The following is a 20,491-nucleotide window of genomic DNA, read 5'->3' on the forward strand; positions in this document are numbered from 1 at the left end:
AACATCTCAACACCACTCTGGAAGAACCCTGGCAATTTCTGACCTTTGTGTTGCCATTACACTACCTTTGTAAAGACTATTTGGGGACTCATCTTCTTTTCCCCAGGATGATGGCTATGTTGTGATGATTTAAAAAATGTGTTGGTGCACACCTTTGCTCTTCCTTGTGTGTTCTATTACCTGGTGATAATTCTGGATCATTTTTCTGTAATTTATTCAACAGGCAATTTCTAAATTGTCTGATCCCTAGGCAGAGAATTGTATAAACAATCTTATTTTTTTTTTTTCAATACTGGTAACTAAATAGCCAGGGAAATGTACAGTTAAACTTAAGACAGGTATTTTTACCTTTCTTCTACCACATGGTGTTATTTGCATGACAAGAACCTTCTTGTAAAAGATTCTTGGGGTAATTCTAATAATCAGTAGATACTTTGGAAAAAAAAAAAAATCCCTATAGCATTTCACTCAGCTTTGCAGTATTTGCCTCTAAGTACAGGAAAGGGAACTGCTAAATGATTTCTTTTGTGCCAGTGTTGTCAAAAAGCATTTCCCAGTTTGACTGGAATTGTGGGAGTTGAGAGCAGAAAAGAGGCAAAAAATCTTTTCTGTTCTAAATCACAGGTCAGTAGAGTTAAGCTACCATTAAATTTGGGGCAGATATTTTAATGAATTCCATAAATACAGCAGATGAATAGAAATAATGGGAGTACAGAGTCTTATTTCCTTTGAATTATAGCATTACTGCTTGTGGCCAAGCAGTTACAGCAAATAGGCTGACTGAAAGTTTTATACAGACAAATCTTTGGTGAAGAAGAAATATTTCCAAATGAATGATAATCATTTCAAGAATGCAATGTATAAATATGTGTTTGTGAAATTAAGCTTTTCATTCATTTTAATGTCCATGCAGTTGTTTGTGCTTTGCAACAAACCACTAAGCAGGTTTGGGAATGCTAGGGGTGAGAGCCCATCTGTAGCTTGTACTTCCAAACACTTTGTAAATTAAAGCTAAGAAATCATAAAATAGAAGTAAATGAGCATGAGAAATATAATCCTATTTATCAAATCATATATCATTTTCCATGTATGACTACAGCATGTCTTTATTGAGAGAAGAAAATGTGCACATGTTGACTCTGTTTATTCCTTTACTATTCAGTTTATTATGGTAGATTTATTATATAGTATCATCTTCCATGTATAAAGAATAAGAAATCCTGTCAGAGTAGGGTAGTCACATCAAGTAAAATTGTGAAAGTAGTCTGTGTTTTGCCCTCATGGAAGTGCTCTTTCTCAGCAGGTGGCACACTCAACTAAAAGAGCCCAGTGTGGAATGACTTTATTGACATCCATATTGTCAATATGCAGTCCTCTGGTGCAGATGAATACAGCTTCATGGGCTGTGCGAATGATAGTTCATCAGTTCAGGTCAGCTGAGGATAGGAATTTCTTGTGGTGACGCTGATGACATCATATATAGATTAGTTGTGGTGACATCAACAGCATCGTTTTTAGATGTGTATAACACTGAGGTTCATGTTGTTTGTTTCAATAAAGTTTTTGGCACCAAGAGCATTAAGAAATGTTCTTGTGAACAGTGTTCACAACAATGGCATTTAACAGTTTGTGGATTGGTCAGTTGAATAAGTAATAAGGTAGGGTAATTTTGTTTTACAGTTACATTACAGTTTTAATGAGAAGTATTGATTTTCTATTAATACTAATGTGCTTAATGACCTTTTTAATGACATCTGTCACTACTGTTTCTTCTCAAATTCTACTGACATTTTCCCTTCAAAAAAAAAAAAAGAAAAAAAGGAAAGGAAAAGGTTTTAATTGTTTATTGTATTTTTAGAATGAGAATTACTGTTCTTTTTGAGGTAATATGGGGGCTTAAAAACATGGAGGGGGATGTTAAAAAAAAAAAAGAAGAAAGAAGAAATTCATGTTTTAGAAGTTACACATTTTTGAACAAATCTACTTTGGGAAACAGTTGCTTGAGTGCTATGTGTCAAACAAGTTTTTCACTGTCAGATTTTGCTTGTTGTTGTTATGTAGAGTTTGTCGAATTTAAAGTGGAAGGGTTTGCTAAGATATTTTCTGGCCTTTTCTCTCTCAAGACTTTTCCTTCTTTTCCTCCAGCTTTTAATGGTACTATGTGAAGGAAGGATATATGAATAAACTGAAACATTGATGTACCATAACTTACAGAATACGTATTTCTACAGTTCAAAAAATGCTTAATATAGAGTTTGCCTTAAAAACCTGTTTTATATAGCTTATGTTCTTCTTCTGTGTCAGCTGCCCAAAAATCTGTCTATTAAACACCAACCATTTAAAGATATAATTGTTCTCACCAAGCAGCAAAGAGCAAAGCTTTTTTTATTTATTTTTATTTTTTTTTTAGAGTAAGTATTAGTAGAATAAAGATTAGGGGTAAGAGTCACAGAAAGTGGCTACAACACTGCTAAATGGTTTGCTCTCGCTTGCAAACACTTAATTTTGTCCTCTAATGTCAAGGGATGAGTGATCACAAGTGACTTGCAGGATTTATTTTCATAAGCCGCTTTTCTTCATCAGTTGACAAAGATTAGACTTGATATTTATGATCTGCATTTTAGGTAGCAATGTTGCCTAGCTGATCTGCTCTAACCCTGGTGCAAAAGGGCACTGCTCCCCTACCTGTGGTACTCCAGACGTGCTGTGATGTCATGCTGGAGCACACCGCCCCGAAAGGCAGTACGGTGGAGTTGCCATAACAACATCAGCCAGTCATTGTCTGACACTACAACGTTATCGCAGGAGCTTTTAGGGAGTATTAACCAAAATAGTCACCAAACATTTGGGCTGGTGTGCTAGTTAAGAATGTGTGTGCTGTGTGCTCAGACGGTGCATGTGCAGCATGTTTTCTCTGTACGTGCATGGTTGGGATGGCCAAATTTTTCTGAAATACTTTGGCTCATCTATATAATATCTTAAAGCAGAGCATTAGAGTGGCAAAAATCAGTGCATATTAGTGTAAAGTTACCCACAGTTACTTAATTTTTACATTAAAAACCAGTGAGACTTAAATCGGAAAAGCCGAGCATGTACCATGATATATAATAGAAAAAGTTTCATCTGAGTAGTCCTTTGCATACAGCATGAAGAGATCAGAATCAGGCTTTCTCTCCTTTTTGCATGCCATGTTCTGTAAAAACACAACCCAGTAGCTTGAAATTCTTGTTTTAACAACTAAAATGCACATGTAATGTGGGTGGAAAAGGGATATTTAATGAATTGAACCAGAGACTGTGGTTCACATAATAAAATAAACCAGCTTGCTTTAAACAGATTTCATACAACCTCTGAAATAGAGGAAGCAAGCTTGCCTAGCAGGAGCTAATGTTTCAATACCTTTCATTCTGTACTCTGAAAAGGAAACCTCTTCTTAAGCTCATTCATTTTCCAGAGGGAAAATCGAATGCTGTGGCATATTGTCAGAGCTGCTTTATTGTCACCATTTACAAAGGTCACCTGAATTAATTGACTTCTTACCATACATATTGTTAAGCTACCCGTTTCCTGACATTTATGGAAAGGTGGCAGGCTTACAGCCATTGGCTATCTGTTGATGTTTCATGATGTTTGTTACTCAAAACACAGTAACTCTAAAATTGCGAGTAAATAATTGCATTGCTGCAAAGGAACAGATTCTTTATGATGCTCTCCAAGGTGTACAGAGAGGGGGGTGGGGGTGGTGGGGAGAAGTACAAGAAATAATCTAAATACTGAGCTGTTTTTAATGCAGACACAGTATTCTAAAAAGCAAACAGGAACATGTAGGAATATTTAGGTTGTAATTTTTCACTTTGAAGCACACAGCAGATAGCTAAACTGTCTTTTCCACAGCATAAACTAAAACCTCTCTCTGGCTTTCACTGGTGCGTGAATCACACATCCATGCTGATGGACTTTACTGAATATGTTTTCATGTGAAGGGATACTAGGATACTGTTATACTGCATGAAAGAAATGACATACACATGAGGCAACAGTATTGCTAGCGTGGAATTTTATGTTTATTTAAATAGTGAATAATTACTGTCTTTTTTCTAGCCCCCTCCCCCCAGCATTTACTGCCCCCCTGGTCTCCTTGTGTTGGGCTCTTGTCTTCCTGAACAGCAGTGCTGGGCAAAAACTCAAACTAGACATGTGAAAACAAAGGCATGGAAAGCAAGGACAAACACTTTTGAGCCTTCCTATACTAAAAGAGATGAAGCTTTTATAGTGATGGATTTGAACAAGCAGTCTCCTTTATATGAAAATACACTTTGGAGACACCCTGCTGTGATCCTGTTAATTACCAAAGAAGATGAGAACTCTTCTGCTTAATGCGATCCTTTTACCTAACGCGTCTGTTCCAGCTGCATCAGTAATCAGACGTTCACACTGTCCCTTCTGACTGGAAAGGGGATATTTTTAAGCGAAGTCATTTGCCACAATCCTTAAGATGTAGCCTGGCAGAAATTCAATAACTGTTTGTGATATGCTCATTCAGCCCTGCTGCTCAGTGGGTTTTAGGTCCTGACATAAACAGCATTTCCCTTAATCCTTGCACTGGCGAGAAGAAAGGAGGCTGTCCTGTGTCTTGTTTTATTGGTTTCAAAACACAGAGCAACTGTGTAATTTGATTTTGCATCCGAAACATCAGGGGGAACGTTCTCCCTTTATAATTTTCTTCCCTTTGATGTTCTTTCAAGCTAACAAATGCACAAATCTGATACTCTCACAAGCACATTTAGATTATCTCTGGCACAAAAAGCAAATTGCATTTGCATTTCCATTCTGAAAGTAAAACGTGAAAATGCGCTAATAAAATAACTTTGCAAAAAGAAGAAAGGAGAAAGAGTTTACACATTAAAATAAAAGGAGAAAAATGAAAATACAGAGGAACTTACCCTACAATAAGAGTAGTTTCAGAGCTGGAGGAGTTCTTGCATCTCGGTAATTTTGATTCCTTAGTTCAGGCAACCACATACTTGTATTAAAGCCAGAGTCTGAGCAGACGTGCATACATGTGGGTGTGCGTCTAACGGTATATAATACAAAGATGTATCTATCGATATCCTACAGCATGAGAGCCTCTCGGTGCTGCCAGCTGAGATCCCTTACGTTTGCCAGGGCGCTGTTGCTGCCTGGCTGGCTGAGGCTCGCAATCCAGCGGGGGGAGAGAGGGAGAGGGAAGAGCTGCTCGCTAGCTCTTATTTCTCCTTGTTTCCATGGTGGTTAGCGGTGCGTCGTCCACCCTCCCGGCTGTCACACTGACATGGTGCTGCCTGCTCAGCGGTCATTAATAACTGAGCCCCTTCCACTCCCCAGAGAGGAGCCAATGCCTTGGCGTGCCCAGCTGCGGCGTAGGACGCGCGGCTGCGCCAGGCTGGTTGGCCACGGGAAGCTGTCTGTTACGTGACACGGCTCCCCGGGTACGGATGCACGAAGCTCGCCTTCGCACGCTTCCAGAGATCTCTTCCGATTCGTGGGAGTTGCAGGGCACGCTTTGTGTTTTCGCAGAACGGCTCGGGAGGCTTACATTCCTTATTAGTTATTTTTTTTAAGGGTATGTAAGCATATGAGGATGTTATCTGCGTTCGGCACAACTGATCAGAGATCGCTGAAGTTCTGCAGAGGTTACTGCAGTTCAGGGGATGCTCTCTGCTGAACCATTCAGGAAAAATGCCCCCATCCGCCCTATCATTTTTCTGCCTTTTTTTTTTTTTTTTTTTTTTTTTAAGAAAGCAAAGGATTTTTCCTACTCCCCCTTTCCCAAATTTAATGAAATATTAATTTTTATTGCATATGTTTATCAACAGGAAGTAAGAGCAATGATACATCTTTCTGAGAAATAAAAATTGAGAATAAACTAGGGAAAGGGTCACCGAAATAAAATCACTTTCTTTTAATCTCTGTCTTCTTCTTGGCCATCCAATTATATAAACAAAGGGCTACACAGATTTTATCTTTCCTCCTTCCTCCCTTTTTTCTTCCCTTCCTTTTCCTTTCTCTCTTCTTTGTGTCGTATTCTTTGGTGAAGATTTTTTCCTTTTTTTTTTTTTTTTTTTTTTCCCCCTCTGTGAACCAAGGGCACACAAACTACGGATTTTTCAAACACTGTAAAGTAATTCACTTTTTTTTTTTTTTTTTTTTTTTTTTTTAATTGTGTTTAAGGGAAGTCTGCACTGAAGTTTATTATCCCTTCTAGATATGCAAAACAATATAGATGCTGTTAGGAGAAGCTTTTTCAGTGTGCATAGTGTTTTATGTGAAGGAAATTACTTTGTAATGGACGATGAACAAAAGGGAAATACAGAGAGTTGGTTATCAACAGGTCAGAACTAAGTGTTGGCTGCCTTGCATGCATTCAGCACTCCAGCCCTGAGTGGGACAGGCCACCCTCTAGTGGAGCACAGTGAAATGTGGTTCTCATTTCACGTGTGCTGTGTTTGAAGAAAGAAAGCCTTGTGGTCCTCTCTAATAACAATATGAAAAATTTCTGAAGATTAGTGAACAATGTAAATTCATGTATTTTTTGCAACAGCAGTAGGACCAGATTTCTCCTATAAAATGGTTACTGTTTTATGAATGCTGTGTATCACTTTGATTCACGTGGACTCTGGGATCGCAGACTGCATTAGTTTTGTTTTTATTCTGCAAGAAAATGATTTTAAACTTCACAAAATCACTTATTATGAAAAGTGAATTAAGGTACTGCCAACTTCTTCAATAAATTTCTGTCAGTTTTAATTGGTTAGGGGAAATTTTGCAAAACTGATCCTGACTGATTCATCTCTACTTGCATTGTTGTGGCTGTAATAAAGTGGCTTTTTTTCAGGTCTCCATCAAATTTTTGAGTAGTGCAATTAGAATAAGTACAGAGAGCAACTTTTAAAATTCTTTAAAGATGTGTGCAGTTCAGGTTTCATCCATGCAACTGAGCATATATGAAATAATGGAATTTAAGTGAGAGGCTGAAAATACATGCAATACACCTGGGTGGGAGGAAGGCTGTGTGGCCCTTCCATTTTTTCCCTTTCCCTTATTATAGCCCTTTTTTTTTTTTTTTTTTTTTCCCTAGTGTGACTTAAAGTAATATAACAAACACACTTGGGGCCAACCCATCTTTGTCTGCCTTTTATTTCTTGCCTGGGACTGGGAAGGAGGGAACACCTCAGGCTGTAAAGATTTTATGTCACTTTTTCATGAGCTCAGGGATCACCAGTGAAACCTGGTCTCTCCTGTGTCCCAGAAGGTGGTTCAAAGTACCTCTGATAGTATTTTAATGTTCACCACTGTGAGATGCAAATGTGAACTATGGTAAACTTCCCAAAGTGAACCTATCAGCCTTCCCTGCTGCCTGTTTCCGATGGGACAGCACTCAGGATGTGTTAAGAAAGCACAACCAAAAGTCAGAAAAAAAAGACTTCTTGCCAAGGTAGCCCCCATAGGAAAATGGAAGTTCTGCCTGATCCTAGCCACGTGGGTAGTTGCACCTGGCCCAGGAAAGATATAAACCCTTGCTCTAGCTATTCAGTGGCCCTGGGGGTGAGAGGGAGAGAATTTAAAAGAAAAAAATAAGAGAATTTCAAAAAGACTCATCCAAATGGAAAATAGGAAAAGGTTAAAGTCAACAAAGTACTGCTACTTCTGTGATCTCATCCAGTGGAGAAATGAAGATCTGGAGAAAAGGGAGTAGGTAGGGACTGCTGTTGTTCAACGTAAAGGTCTCTTGGGTTTTGCCCCAACCTCACATGCTCACTGTCGTTCATGTAAAAATCTGGCATTCTAGTTAACATGAGACTCATGTAGAAACATATTCAGTGATTTGACATGTGAATTTAAGATTATATAAGTGTTTCATTTTGGTTGATTGGTATGGACTGTGTAATTAGAAGGCTAAATAATTAAATCAGCTTAAAATATACTTGCATAAAGAAAGTGAGTTTTTATGATAGACTATACATGCAATTAAAATACCTCCTTGATAGGCGTACATTTTCATATTAGTTAAAATGTTATTATATCATAATAGAGCTCTGTTTCATAAAAAATGAAATAATTGATTTTTTTAATTAGCTAATGCTAAGGAATAATTTTTTTGAACTGTCTGCAGGTGAAAAATACCTTTTATAACAATACAGTCATGATGATTAAGGTTCATTAAGTTATTTTCCTGTTGATTTCACTGTGATGCATGGTGGTTTTAAAATAGCAGTGTAATCTATTTCACCAGAATTATATATATAGCTTATTTGGCTACAGGATAGAAAAAAAAATCTCAAACTGATAGAGATACGATGAAAGTAAAGTGTGCTAGCTCCAGGTAATTATTTTGCATCTGATTACTGGGTCCACATGAAAATAAACTAAGTATTTATTTAAACATTTAATATGATGAATAAAAACCTTAGTTATTAAAATACAGTGATTCCGTGCCTGCATTCTTTGTAAAATTGAAAGGGGATTTCAGAACTTTTGTCATTAAGGTGAAGGGTGGAGCATCTCTGGGCTTTAATATCCTGTAGGCTTACTGTGGGTCAGGCAATTAGCAGAGACCATTTCTGGTATTCTTAGGCTCTGAATACACAGCTGTGTTTAGAATGCAGCAACTGCGGTTAAAAAGTGAAATAAATACTATGCAGTTAAATAGAAAAAAAAAATCCCAACCATTACAAATATTTAACTTAAATTCCAGGGTGAAACACTTTATACTACAATTAGCAATTAAAAAATTCTTCTCAAGTGCTTATCCATACAGATTATGTTCACATGTAAAAAAGCAGACACAATTTGAGTAGCTTTATCAATTATGGATATGTGTGCCACTTTCTTGCTTTCTGAGGCATCACAGTGGCAGGCAAGAGGGGTGAGTGGTGACTCTTTGCACTTCACTCTCCCTTCCTGTAGCCGTTAGTGTAGAAGAGGAAGTAGCTGATGTTCGAGGGGAAAGCTCACCAGTTCTGCAATGCATTCCCCTCATGTATCTTCCATGTCAGGCGAGGGGCGGTGTTCTGTTCTGAATGAAGGTCAGAATTGCTTGGATTCAAGAAAATCTATCTTGTGACTTCATCAATTAACTTATTAATTGACTTATTAATTATAGGCACTTGTCAGGCATGATTTGCCTGGAAGAGGAAAAAGTGCCATCGCTTCCTGTAACCCTGTTCTAGCAGCATTTTCAGTGCTGCTTATGCGGTGTCGTTAACCTGACACTGTTGGGCACTTTTAGATATTACGGCAACTAACTGTTGACATTTTCCTAAGGGCTATGCTTCCATACAGACAAGTAGTAACTTTTATTAATGTGTCTCCCTCTGCGATTGAACCGTTTTTTCAGTGCACAAGTAAAAGCAACGTTTCTAGCTCTAGTTCTTTGTCTTTTTTGAAGATGAAAGGCTTGTTGCCAACAATGAGTTCAAGTTTCTAAATGCAGTTGTACCACATAATGGAAAGTGTTGTACTTGCCTTACTTAACCTGCTGCTGACTCTGTTTTATCAGATCTCAGAGTTAGTGTTGATAGGATAGAGATAAAGCAGATGGAAACAAATCTAGGCCATGAACCTGTAAAGAATTTCATATAAGGAAAAGTTCACATCTCCACAAAGCACTAGATACTTCATTAAAAGCTATGCAAGTAGAAGGTGCTGTATGACTTGGCAAAATCTGGAACTGTGTAGTAAAGGGAACTGAATAGTACAGGCAAATTCAGTCATGTGTGATGTGGATGAATGAAAGCAGTGGTGATGAGCTGACGCTTATCTTGGTGATCAAGGGTATTTTGCATATTCCAGCAAATTTACCTATTCATGTAGCAACTGTGCTCGACGAAACAGAAAGGACAAGATCCCAGGCAAGAACTATAGTCTAATTCCCCATTATAGGCCCAAGTGCTCTAGTTAGACTTCCTCAAGAATAGTCTGAGATCCAAAAAGTCTTAATGTGTTTTATTTATACTGGTACCTATCAGGTCCGACTCAGAGGGATATCTGAGTTCTTCTGGTTTTCATTCCTGGCTCTATTTTAATAGGCAAGACTTTCTGGCATAGCAGCATCCACTGAAGGCTGGGAATGAGTCACACGTAGCAACCACAACCTCGCTATGCCGCGTGGGAATCTTAATGAAGATGAAGTAGTGAAAAGCAGACAGAGAATTCTTACGTGCAGCTGGATTAGGTAGATGAAATATGAGACCTGTAAAGAAGTTCTCAAGCTCAGTGTATGTATTCTACTTTAGAACTGATTGCATCTCTGTATGTTAATGTCTTGCTTGTGGTCATACCTCATTTTTTGTAAGCTGTAATAGTTGGATATAATTTATTGGTATCTTCTCAATGGTAGCTCTTGAAAACTGAGGTGTTCTTGCTGATTTTATAAGAATCTGCCTGTCATTCATGGGACCCAGTGCATGCATGGGATATACCTTAAAGTGCCATGGTTGTCTGAGTTAATCAGTGTCTGCAGCTGATAAAGAAAATGGTGGCAGTAAAGATTTGAATATAGGGTCTAGAACTTCCATAATGATTGTGACCTGTTATAGTTCTTACAGGTGGTGATAAGTTGTGAATTTTGTGGCCTAATCAAGAGGATTTTCTTAATTTCTTTGCTCAAATCTGTTTTCCTTTCTATGGAGAATTAACTGATTCTTTATGCAAAACATACTGACCCTTTTTCTGTTAACACTTTGTGGTGTGGAACATAATAGATGATCAGTGAGAGGGAACCTCATTCCCCCTCAAATCTTTTTTTAATGGTTTTTAGTTACTTCCTCCAGTAAAGTCACATTTATTTTTTTAAGTATATATGGCAAGCCTTAGTGTGTTCATCGAGGGCAGAACTTCAAACTTGGGTGAAAATGAACAGACACTTTTTGTTATAGTTTATCATGGTTTAATATTAAAAATGGATGGACAATAATACTAATTTAATTCTAGATTATTTGCTTTTCATAACTATTTGCATGAGTTACATTGCTGATTTAGAAATCTGTAGAAACACAGTCACTAAGCTAAATATTAGAACTAGAATGTTGTTTTCCAACTTTTTTTTTTTTTTTTCTTTTTTCTATGAGACTAAGAGAAATGTAATTTTCTCATGCTATCAATAGCATTCTCAAACTGTGGTCATGTATAATTGTTATATTGTTATGAAGTTATTTTGGCAGTGACAAGAAACAGCATGGATATGGGCAGTGTGTGTTCAGAATATGGTTAGGTAATGATAATGAAATACACTAAACTATTAGAGTGTATTGGGTACCAAGGTGAAGTTCTTAATACTTTACTTACGCACTTTCCTTTTTTACAACTTGCAGATCCAGAATATTAATTAAAAGGTCATAGGGACATACAACATCCTTACTGGTTAGAAACAAACAAACAAACAAACAAACTATTTAATTACAAATGCAGTAAATGTTTTTCTTCTCCTCTGTAATTTGACTGCCAAAAACTGTGGGTGCACATTAAATATATTTTGTGGTATACTTCAAAAGTTATCTTTACATTAATAAGTTGGAAGTAGATAGGATCGTGTACATAATGACTTACTGGAGGAGGAGCTGTTTCAGAGGCTTTCACATAGTTCCCATTACTAAGGAAACCACTTATTTTGTCTGTGCATGTTTTGAATAGATCTCTCATTTGAAGTCTGGTGCTCAAACGCTGAGAATTGCATTATAGCACTGAGAAAGAGGCAAAGGAGACAAAAGAGGCTTAGAAACATCACTTCTTTAAGGAGTACAGTTGAAGACTATTGCATTACATGGTTATGAAAGTGTACACATCTGTTTATATTTCAGGAGTGCATATGTATGCATTTTAATTGTTTTGTTCCTACTTAAAAACAAACAAACAAACAAAAAAAACACAACAGAATGAAGGTATTAATCAGTAAAACAAGGCACTTTGCATGCCTCTATTATAAGGACACTTGAGAAATCTGTTGTACCATTTTGGTAGTATCAGATATGAGTTCTAAAATGAAATGTGTTGTTAATTTGAAATAGAAAGTGGTGCCTATCCAATAACAATGGCTAAAACAGTTCTGTGAGGGTGGCCATGGATTCAACCAGTTGACCAGATTTCTTTAGAAAGTGAGCCTGTGTTGGCAAAATTCCTGTTTGAAGACATGATTGCAAACTCGCAAATGTATTTACATTATATTAGAGTCAGCACATTTTCCCCATATGAATAGCACCTGTATTTTGGTCAAGAACTGACTAAACACTTGTCTTAATAAGTGAATGCAAAATCTCCCTATTATAAATTGCATGTTCTTGATTGATATACTCAGAAGTAAAAGGTTGCTTTAGTACCACCAGAACAGTCTGGTTTGAGGGGATATGTATATAAAGTGTAAGTATTTCAATTATTTGGAACTGAGTCCAAACTATTCCTTAAATATTGGAATTGTTCACAAATAAGCTGCAAGTGTCAGAGAGTTGTAGTAATCTAACAGATCGACAGGGAGCTGTAGGAAAATTAAGTCTGTGGTCAATAAATGTTCTTATTCAGCATTTCCAATAGTTGAATTTGTTTATAAGTTTGTTTTTCTGTCAAGTGGGACAGAAGACAAAGACAGAAATTCCCATTTTTCAGGCATACAAATCCCATGACTTTGTAGGATGATGTGACAGCAAAAACAGTGCTATAGAAAGTTTATTTTCTGTAAAAACAGAAATATATTCTATACTTTGAAAGTGTTAGCTCCACTTTGATATATTTTGAAATGAAGAACCTTAAGTTGTCAGCAGTTTGGGGTTTATCTGATGTGTAATTATTCTTAATATACATTGCGTAGTTCATATGCCATTGTAGTTGACAAGAAATTACTTTTAAAGCTAACATGCTTTAAAGGGATTTATTTGTGCATTTCTGTGCACAGGCAGTCCCATACAGATTTTCCTCATTAACTCCTTGACTATTTTATAAGGGAGAGAATGACATCTGGGGTAAAGCTTACATTTCCTTGGCTTGACCTAGTTGGTGAAAGAAAATAAATGTCTTTACATTACATAGAGATATCAGGCCTCAGTTGTCTCAGCTAAGAAGTATCAATTTTTAATATTCCCTAGTATTTGTATTTTTTCAGTGCTGTACTGGTTATGTTTGCTTTCTGCTGCTTTACTGCAAGGATTCATAACGTGTCTCAAGGTAAACTAAAAGCATTGCTATTCATTATCCTTAAATTTATGTTTGCAGCAAGAAATAAGGTCTTCGGTGTTTGGTAATACTGACAATTTCTTTTATGATGTAACTGGTTTGTTTCCAAAAGAGTGCATTCAGCCTCCAACTCTCATCAGTATTATCACAAAAGAGATTAAATCAATATTTTTTATAAAATAACTGGGATAGGAACTCTCAGAAAAAGCGAGGATTTGTTTTGGTACAAGAGTATGAGTTTACCTGGTGAGAGCTGTAAATGCCTTTGATACTGGAGGACACATAAGAGTTAATAATTAAATTTGTAATCTTTATTACCTTTATTTTTTTTTTAACTGAAATTAAATATTTGGTTAAAAATACAAAAAGCAATAGATACGGTAAAAAATTCTTCATTCCCAAGTAACTTTTATGATGACATCACTGTGGGGAGGAGGTAGTAGAGGAGAACGGAATTTTTCCTGTGATAAGCATATCAGAGGAACATAGGGATATCATTCAGAAAGACTGTTTGAACTTCAGTAATAGAAATGGGATTACACTCCAAGTAGTCTACGATGAAAGGTCATTTGGAGCCAATAACATGCAATTCTGCTGTAAGTTGTGGGCATATTACTTAGAAATAACTGAGGAGGAGAACGTATCTCTGTATTACTGGCCAATCAAGAAATATGAGCTGACAAAGTGGCACAGCTGTGAAAAAGGCAAATATGATCGTAGTATGCACTGGGAGACTTATTCCAGTAGCAGTAGGGAATTAGTATTACTTTGGACACCTCATTTGGAGTAATTCATTCAGTTGTGTTTTTATGCTTGAAAAAAAGGTGAACTCAAGCTGGAACACATGCAATTAAATACTATTTAGATGATGGCAAAGCCCACATTACAGAGCAGTTTATAAAACCTTGCCTTGTTTAGTGTAGGAGAATCAGAGAGAAAATAAGATTCCTGCTGATAAATACATTCTGCTGATACACAATGAGAGGTAAAGCTAGCCAAAGAACAAACGTGTAAGTGACTGTGATTAAATTTAAGTCTGGAAATTAGGAGAGGTGTTTTTCTGTTTGCTTGCTTTTGTTTGTTTGTTTGTTTAAGTCTTCAAGTTTGAGTTATTACATCCTGGGACAAATTTCCAGTGAAAATAGTTTGGATAGAAAAAACAGTCAAGAAGAAACCCAAATAGTCACAAACCAGATGAAACCAACGAACCAAAAAACAAAAACAAAACAAAACAAAACAAAACAAAACAACAACAAAATAAAAAAATAAAAAATAAAAAAAAAAATATCCAGCCTTTGAAGATACAGTTATATTTGTAAAAGAGGTATGTTGACAAATAACTAACTTCACACTTATAGAAGAGGGGGCTAGACTTACCATTTTAGGAAGGTCTTTTCAGTCCTTTAAAAACCTTACTTAGCAGATTTCAGTATAAATCCCATCCCTATCTATTATATTCTAAATTCTATTAAACTGTCTTTGATAATCTGGAATATTTGGAAGGATGGGATTTTCTAACTCTCAGTCTGGAGAGAGCACTGTTGTTTCAGTTGTAAAACACCTTCTCTCAATATTTACCCCAGCAAGAATAAGTAAAGAAAATATTAGTTCAGTAATTTACATTTACTTACCATTATATAATAGTGGTTTGCCTATCTCTACTTAGTACTAGCTGAGTGGCAGTGAAAAAAAAATCAGAAGAAAAAATGAAATTAACATCCTGCATTATACCCTTTGATTTCCAGTTCTCTTCATATTTTTGAAAACAGTAAAGACCTTGATAATATTCTCTGAAACTAATTCTTATCCAAAGGCCTTAGATTTTACCATACCTTTTGTTCCTGTCCACCAGTTTGATCACCCGATACCTGTTGTTCAGGTAATGTTTTCAGTAATCTCAAGTGTTTTTGTTTGTTTGTTTTTAGTTGCTGTGACAGATAATTAGGGTTTCCAGGTTCAGCTACGTGGAAGTCACAAAGATTCTTGTATGCACTGCACAAAAAGAACATATAAACCTCATTATCTTAAAGGCAAAAACTACCCCAAAATTACTTTTTTTTTTTTTTTTTTTGGTACAATCATTTAGCAATTTTAGCAATTTTGTTTTGGTGACATCTATTTTTTCTATGAGTAGCTGCAAGAAATAGTAATAAATCCACTTTTTAGATAGTTCTATATTTTTTCATTGGGTGTTAGGTTGAATTTCTCTAGCGAATAGGCCACCTATGTATTCAGCCATCTTTTAAAGTGGCTTTAATAGGCAAGTGCATTAACTCATCTCAGGTTTTCCTACAGAGAGAGATTCATCATGGTAACAGACTTGATGATGGAAGAGCGTTGTTTTCTCATTACTGCTAATTCAAATGTTGTGCCAAATGGGCTTTCAGGAACTGGAACACAAATAGTTTTGGCCTTAGTGAAACAGTAATAACATTCAAACTGAAAACCCAACAAGTTAAATTGCCTGGGTCGAAGAGGGAGAACTCAAACCACTGATTCAGTGTCAGATTTTCCTAAATGTACTCTCAGGCCACATATTTTTATCATGGTTACTGTTATTTCAAATGAAGAATATTGAACTTAATATAAAGGAGACTTTTATATTGTCATTTACAAATGTGCCTCAAGAGTGACCTAAATGGTGGATAATTTGGTATGTCAGGCAGGAGCACTAACTTTTGACCAGGAGAGGAGTTTCTAGTAATTCCGTTAATTCCACTACCCCCTCCTGAGACTCTCTCTTAGTCTTGGGTGTGAGTGCAACTGCTTTTGGAAACAAGCCAAAACCTTCATTGCTGTCTACACTGTACTTCAAAACCTTTAATTGAATATTCCTAACTTGGCTAATCATAAATTACCTTAGACTTTGAGTCTCACTTTCCACTGATTCAAACGCAAAGAACATTCAGTTGTTTTCTCCCACCTTGCTCCTCATTTTGAAAGAAAGTAGTCGACCCTACTTTTGTTTGAAGAACAGAACAGAACAGAACAGAATATCTCTAGTTGGAAGGGACCTACAACAATCATTGTAGTCCAGCCACAACAGTAGTCCAACCAGACCATATGTCCAAGAGCGTTGTCCAAACATTTCTTGAACTCCAGGAGGCTTGGTGCTATGGGTAGCCTATCCCAGTGCCTGACTACCTACTGCTAGGTGCAGAACCTTTTCCTAACACCCAGCCCGACCCTCCCCTGTCCCAGCTCCATGCCATTCCCTTGGGCCCTGTTGCTGTCCCCAGAGAGCAGAGCTCAGCACCTGCCCTTCCACCCCCCGTCATGAAGAGGTGATAGAAGTTTTGACTGACGCTGACAGCTCATGTCTTTGTCTGGGCTAGTTTCTTTGTCTTTGCTAGCTTCTGTCTTGAGGGATGAATATATCAATCCTCTGCTGCTTGCTCAAGTTTAGTGAAGGCATCTTTAGCACAAGCCGCTTTCAGAGATGTCAGAGGAAAAGCTGGGCCTTCCTGGTTGTGTGGCATCCATTTCTTCCGTTGCTTTTGGTTAAAAGACCCCTCTGAAAGGGTCTGCTTTAACAGTGCTGAACACATGGCCACTCTGACCCTGGGACACAGCTGTCAGCCCAAGGATGGGTTCCATATCTGCTGGTAGGGTTCCCTTCTTTCCATACAGACTGTGTGTGGGGCAGCCGGGGAGGCCTGTATGGACACGTGCTGTGTGATCAACACTTTCCCCCCTTACTGCAATGCTTCTGGAGTCAGATGGTGAAACCCTGTTTCTGTTTAAATTGTGGGAAGGCGAAATCAAGAGTGCAGTCACATTTTCTTCTTTTTGGTGGGATGGAAGGGCAGAAAGAGATGTAGCAAGGCATGTAATTCATGGGTAAATGCTTGGAAAGCTTGCAAGGCAAATGGATTGAAAAGTCAATGTTGTGGCTATGATAAACTGGTGAGAAAAGCTTCCATGTGGCATGTGCCAGTATGACCTTCTCCTTGCCCACTTTCAGCACAATTGTACTCCAAGGGCTCTAGGGTATTTGTGGCACCAAACATCCAGCATTTCTCTGTGCAAATTTTCATACCACTCTGTGCATTGAATAAATTTTCTCTGTATAAAGCTTGAAGGTCTATGTTGAGAATTTACTAAAGCGCATTTAAATATTTATTTATAAATTAGGCTGACACCTTCAGTATATTTATGGTCAACCATTATTCCTGTGTTTAAAAAAAAATGTTCTGCAGATTGCTTTTTTTAAAGGGAGTCTAAAGTTTTATGATCTTGGCTAAGGAGAGGTACAATATGAATTATTATCCTTATTCTATACAGTTTTTATGGTTCTTCTGAGTCAACCTAAATGACAAATTTCAATGCAAATGCAAACAACAACAAATTAAGCTTTTTTTTTTTCTTTTTTTTTTTTTTTTTCTTAACACACAAATCACTAAAGAATTAAGGTATGCTTATTAACTGGCTCCAACTGAAAGCAACGAGTAGGGTTCAAAAAGGTTCAGAATTTAAAAACAAGTGTCCCGACATGCGAGGTATCTTTTGCATAGGTTAGTAACTGTGAATTACTAACTCTGCCTGTATTAGTTTGAGCATAAATGTGTCACAACCTTTAAATAGTACGATTAATCAACCCTTTCAGAAGAGCTCCGGTGTTAGAAAGCTCTATAATACATGGCAAATCTTTTTGTTCTGAGAACCATACTTCTATTATTTTACCTGTGTCTAAATCCTGGGAATATTAAAATCTTTCATAAGCTTTATAAAGGATTTAAAGAGAGAGAGAAACTGCTTTTAAACAATGAAAGGCTGTAGGTCTTTATTTTTGAAAGCATTCAGTAGGTTCTATAAACACGTACCTTACCTTATTACTGCATAATTCAGTATTTCAGTAGTTCAGTGGGATAATGCTCTGGCTCTTTAAAGAGCCTGTGGAAATGAAACATTTTGCAACAACAACAAGGGGCATATTTGGTAGCTAATTTGCAATAATTTATTGATAACATCTCAAGGAAGCATAGAATCATTCTCACTTTCATTGACAAATCATTCCACGATGTATTTGTAGGGGATGAGATAGATGGTGTAATAAAACATTTTACATTATGGGTTTCAAAATTAAAGTTTTATAAAGACAAATTTACGACTGATTTTCTTGAAGCCGTGAAAATTGTGAAATGGTGGCTTTCATCGTAACAATCACTGCATATGCTATGGTCACTTTTCTAAGGCCTATTGTAAACTCTCCAAATTACCCATAAGCTAAAATAAATACTAGTGAGCAGTATATATAAATTAAAACCTGGGTAAAATGTCAGTTTTCTTGAAGAGAGTTTTGTGAATTACCGATTTCAGTGTGCTCAGAATTTTATGTCTTGGTTTTAGCAATATTAATGCAAAACAAGTCCATTAAGAAGAAGAGAAGAAAGAGGTTATATTTTTAGATATGCAGCTTTAACAGTTAACAGTTAATGTAATGTATATGCTCCTGGATAACATTTGCTGAAACGCTTTCCCGTCCTGGTTAGGTGTGTATGTGTGCACGAGTGTGTGTGTGCATATGCATTTCTAATGAATTTGATTTTAGGGAACACAATGTATCTGCAGGTGGGATGATCCCATTTTCCATCTAGTGTTACTCTGTGTTGGACAAAAGACCTTAATTAGAAGAACTTTTGGCCTGATTCTAGTTTCACATTCTTTTGTCATCTACATTTAGTCCACATATACAAGTTAGTTCCTTGTGGCTGTGATATTCTGCAATTTAGTATTTTCTGCTTCCACAGTGTGGAATTCATCCTCCATTTCTGCTTCCACAGTGTTATTCATCCTCCCAGGTGTATGTATATGTATATAAGTACATTTTGTTTAAATAATATATATATAAATGAATGCAAATAAAACATATGGTATACGTTCTTAATTCTGCAGAAAACAGGTCTCTAAGGTGGTTCCAAACAGTGGCAAATGCATACAACATCATGCGAATGTGTAAACATGTTCAAGAGGGTTTTGAAAACACTTAATTAGGCTAATTCTAATTATCTTGAAAGGAGGGCCATCCTGATCTAGCAGTATGACTCTGAGTTTCAATCCTGGCTCTCCATATTATACAAGGTACTCTCAAATTGAGCTCCACTGTGATATGAACTTCTTTTTCCTAGTAATAAAAACTGACAAATTTTATAGCTTTCATTTTTCTGTTCTTTTATCAGCTTATGAAAAGAGACATTGGTATAATGTATAAAGGAAAGAAAATTATATTGTTTGGCACGACAGATGATTATTTCTCTTGATTCTAAATCTTGTTATTTAAAATAGGCTGATTAACTTTTAGAACTGTAGTCCATCTGTAGTGCTGCTTACATTGTTGGATAATAATGATGTTTTCAGGTTTGTTTTTAAATATATTTTAAATACATGTACAGAAGACTATATCATGAGTAGAACCCAAACATAGCAACTTTGCACAAGACCAAACAGCTAAAATATCAGGCTTATGAACATTAGCATCAACCCACTTACATGTATGTATTTAAAATCCATGTTAGTTTATTTCCTTGCATGTTATTTTATATAGCCTTCACCACACTGTATCTCTTCAAGCAATTATAGCCTTTTCTTTTAGGTAATTCTTTTTCTTTCAAAATACAAAATTAATTTTTGTTTGGGCATGTTCTATCTGTCATTCCATTTCTAGCCTTACTGTCAGAACTAAGAGGTGTTGTATTCAGTCTGCTGACTAGGCTGTTCTTCAAGTGTAAAAGATGTATTTAAAAAGGATGATTTGGGTAACATTATTTGCCAGTCTAGCCAGTTAAGCCTTTCTGTAATTTTTACTGCAGGGGAAAAATGTACCATCAACTAATGTAAACAGTGTTGAAACTGTCCTCATTTCATTCATGTTTCTTATTGCAGTTCATTTCTTCATGTGAAACTTGAGGCTATGTCATACAACACCTGCCTCTCAAGTTTTCTGTTTTTTTCATGTGGGTGGTTTATATGAGTAGCCTTCTTGTGTCATTTCTGTTTTTGTCATCTATTTGAAACATAGCCATATATTTTCATATTCATTTCGAAATTTTGCCCAAATGATTAAATCCATACTTACACACTTAACGTAGGAAATGTTATTTTCCAGTAATATTGTGGAGATTTCTTACAGCTCACATTGCTTTGTTTTAAAGATACTAATATAACTTACCTCCCTAGCCCTCTCTGTTGTTCTATATGTTGTGTTCTAAAAGTATATGCTATATGCAGAGTTGGGAAATTACTGTCTGATGACTGTCTTGAAACTAACGCAGTTTAAAGTGAGAGGCAAAAG

At 36.5% G+C, this 20,491-nt stretch overlaps 2 protein-coding genes across 4 annotated transcripts in view; one reads left to right on the forward strand and one right to left on the reverse strand.

The window, feature by feature from the left end:
- The window catches only part of LRRN3 (leucine rich repeat neuronal 3), a 33,194-nt gene extending 27,757 nt beyond the window's left edge, over nucleotides 1-5,437 (reverse strand). The window contains exon 1 of the mRNA XM_032192336.1: nucleotides 4,944-5,437. The gene's annotated coding sequence lies outside the window, so the exon portion shown is untranslated. The remainder of the gene's footprint in view (nucleotides 1-4,943) is intronic.
- Nucleotides 1-20,491, forward strand: part of IMMP2L (inner mitochondrial membrane peptidase subunit 2) — a 454,134-nt gene that overhangs the window by 219,350 nt on the left and 214,293 nt on the right. The gene's annotated exons all lie outside the window — the stretch shown is intronic.

This window comes from Aythya fuligula, chromosome 1, assembly GCF_009819795.1.
Source record: "Aythya fuligula isolate bAytFul2 chromosome 1, bAytFul2.pri, whole genome shotgun sequence".
NCBI lineage: Eukaryota > Metazoa > Chordata > Aves > Anseriformes > Anatidae > Aythya > Aythya fuligula.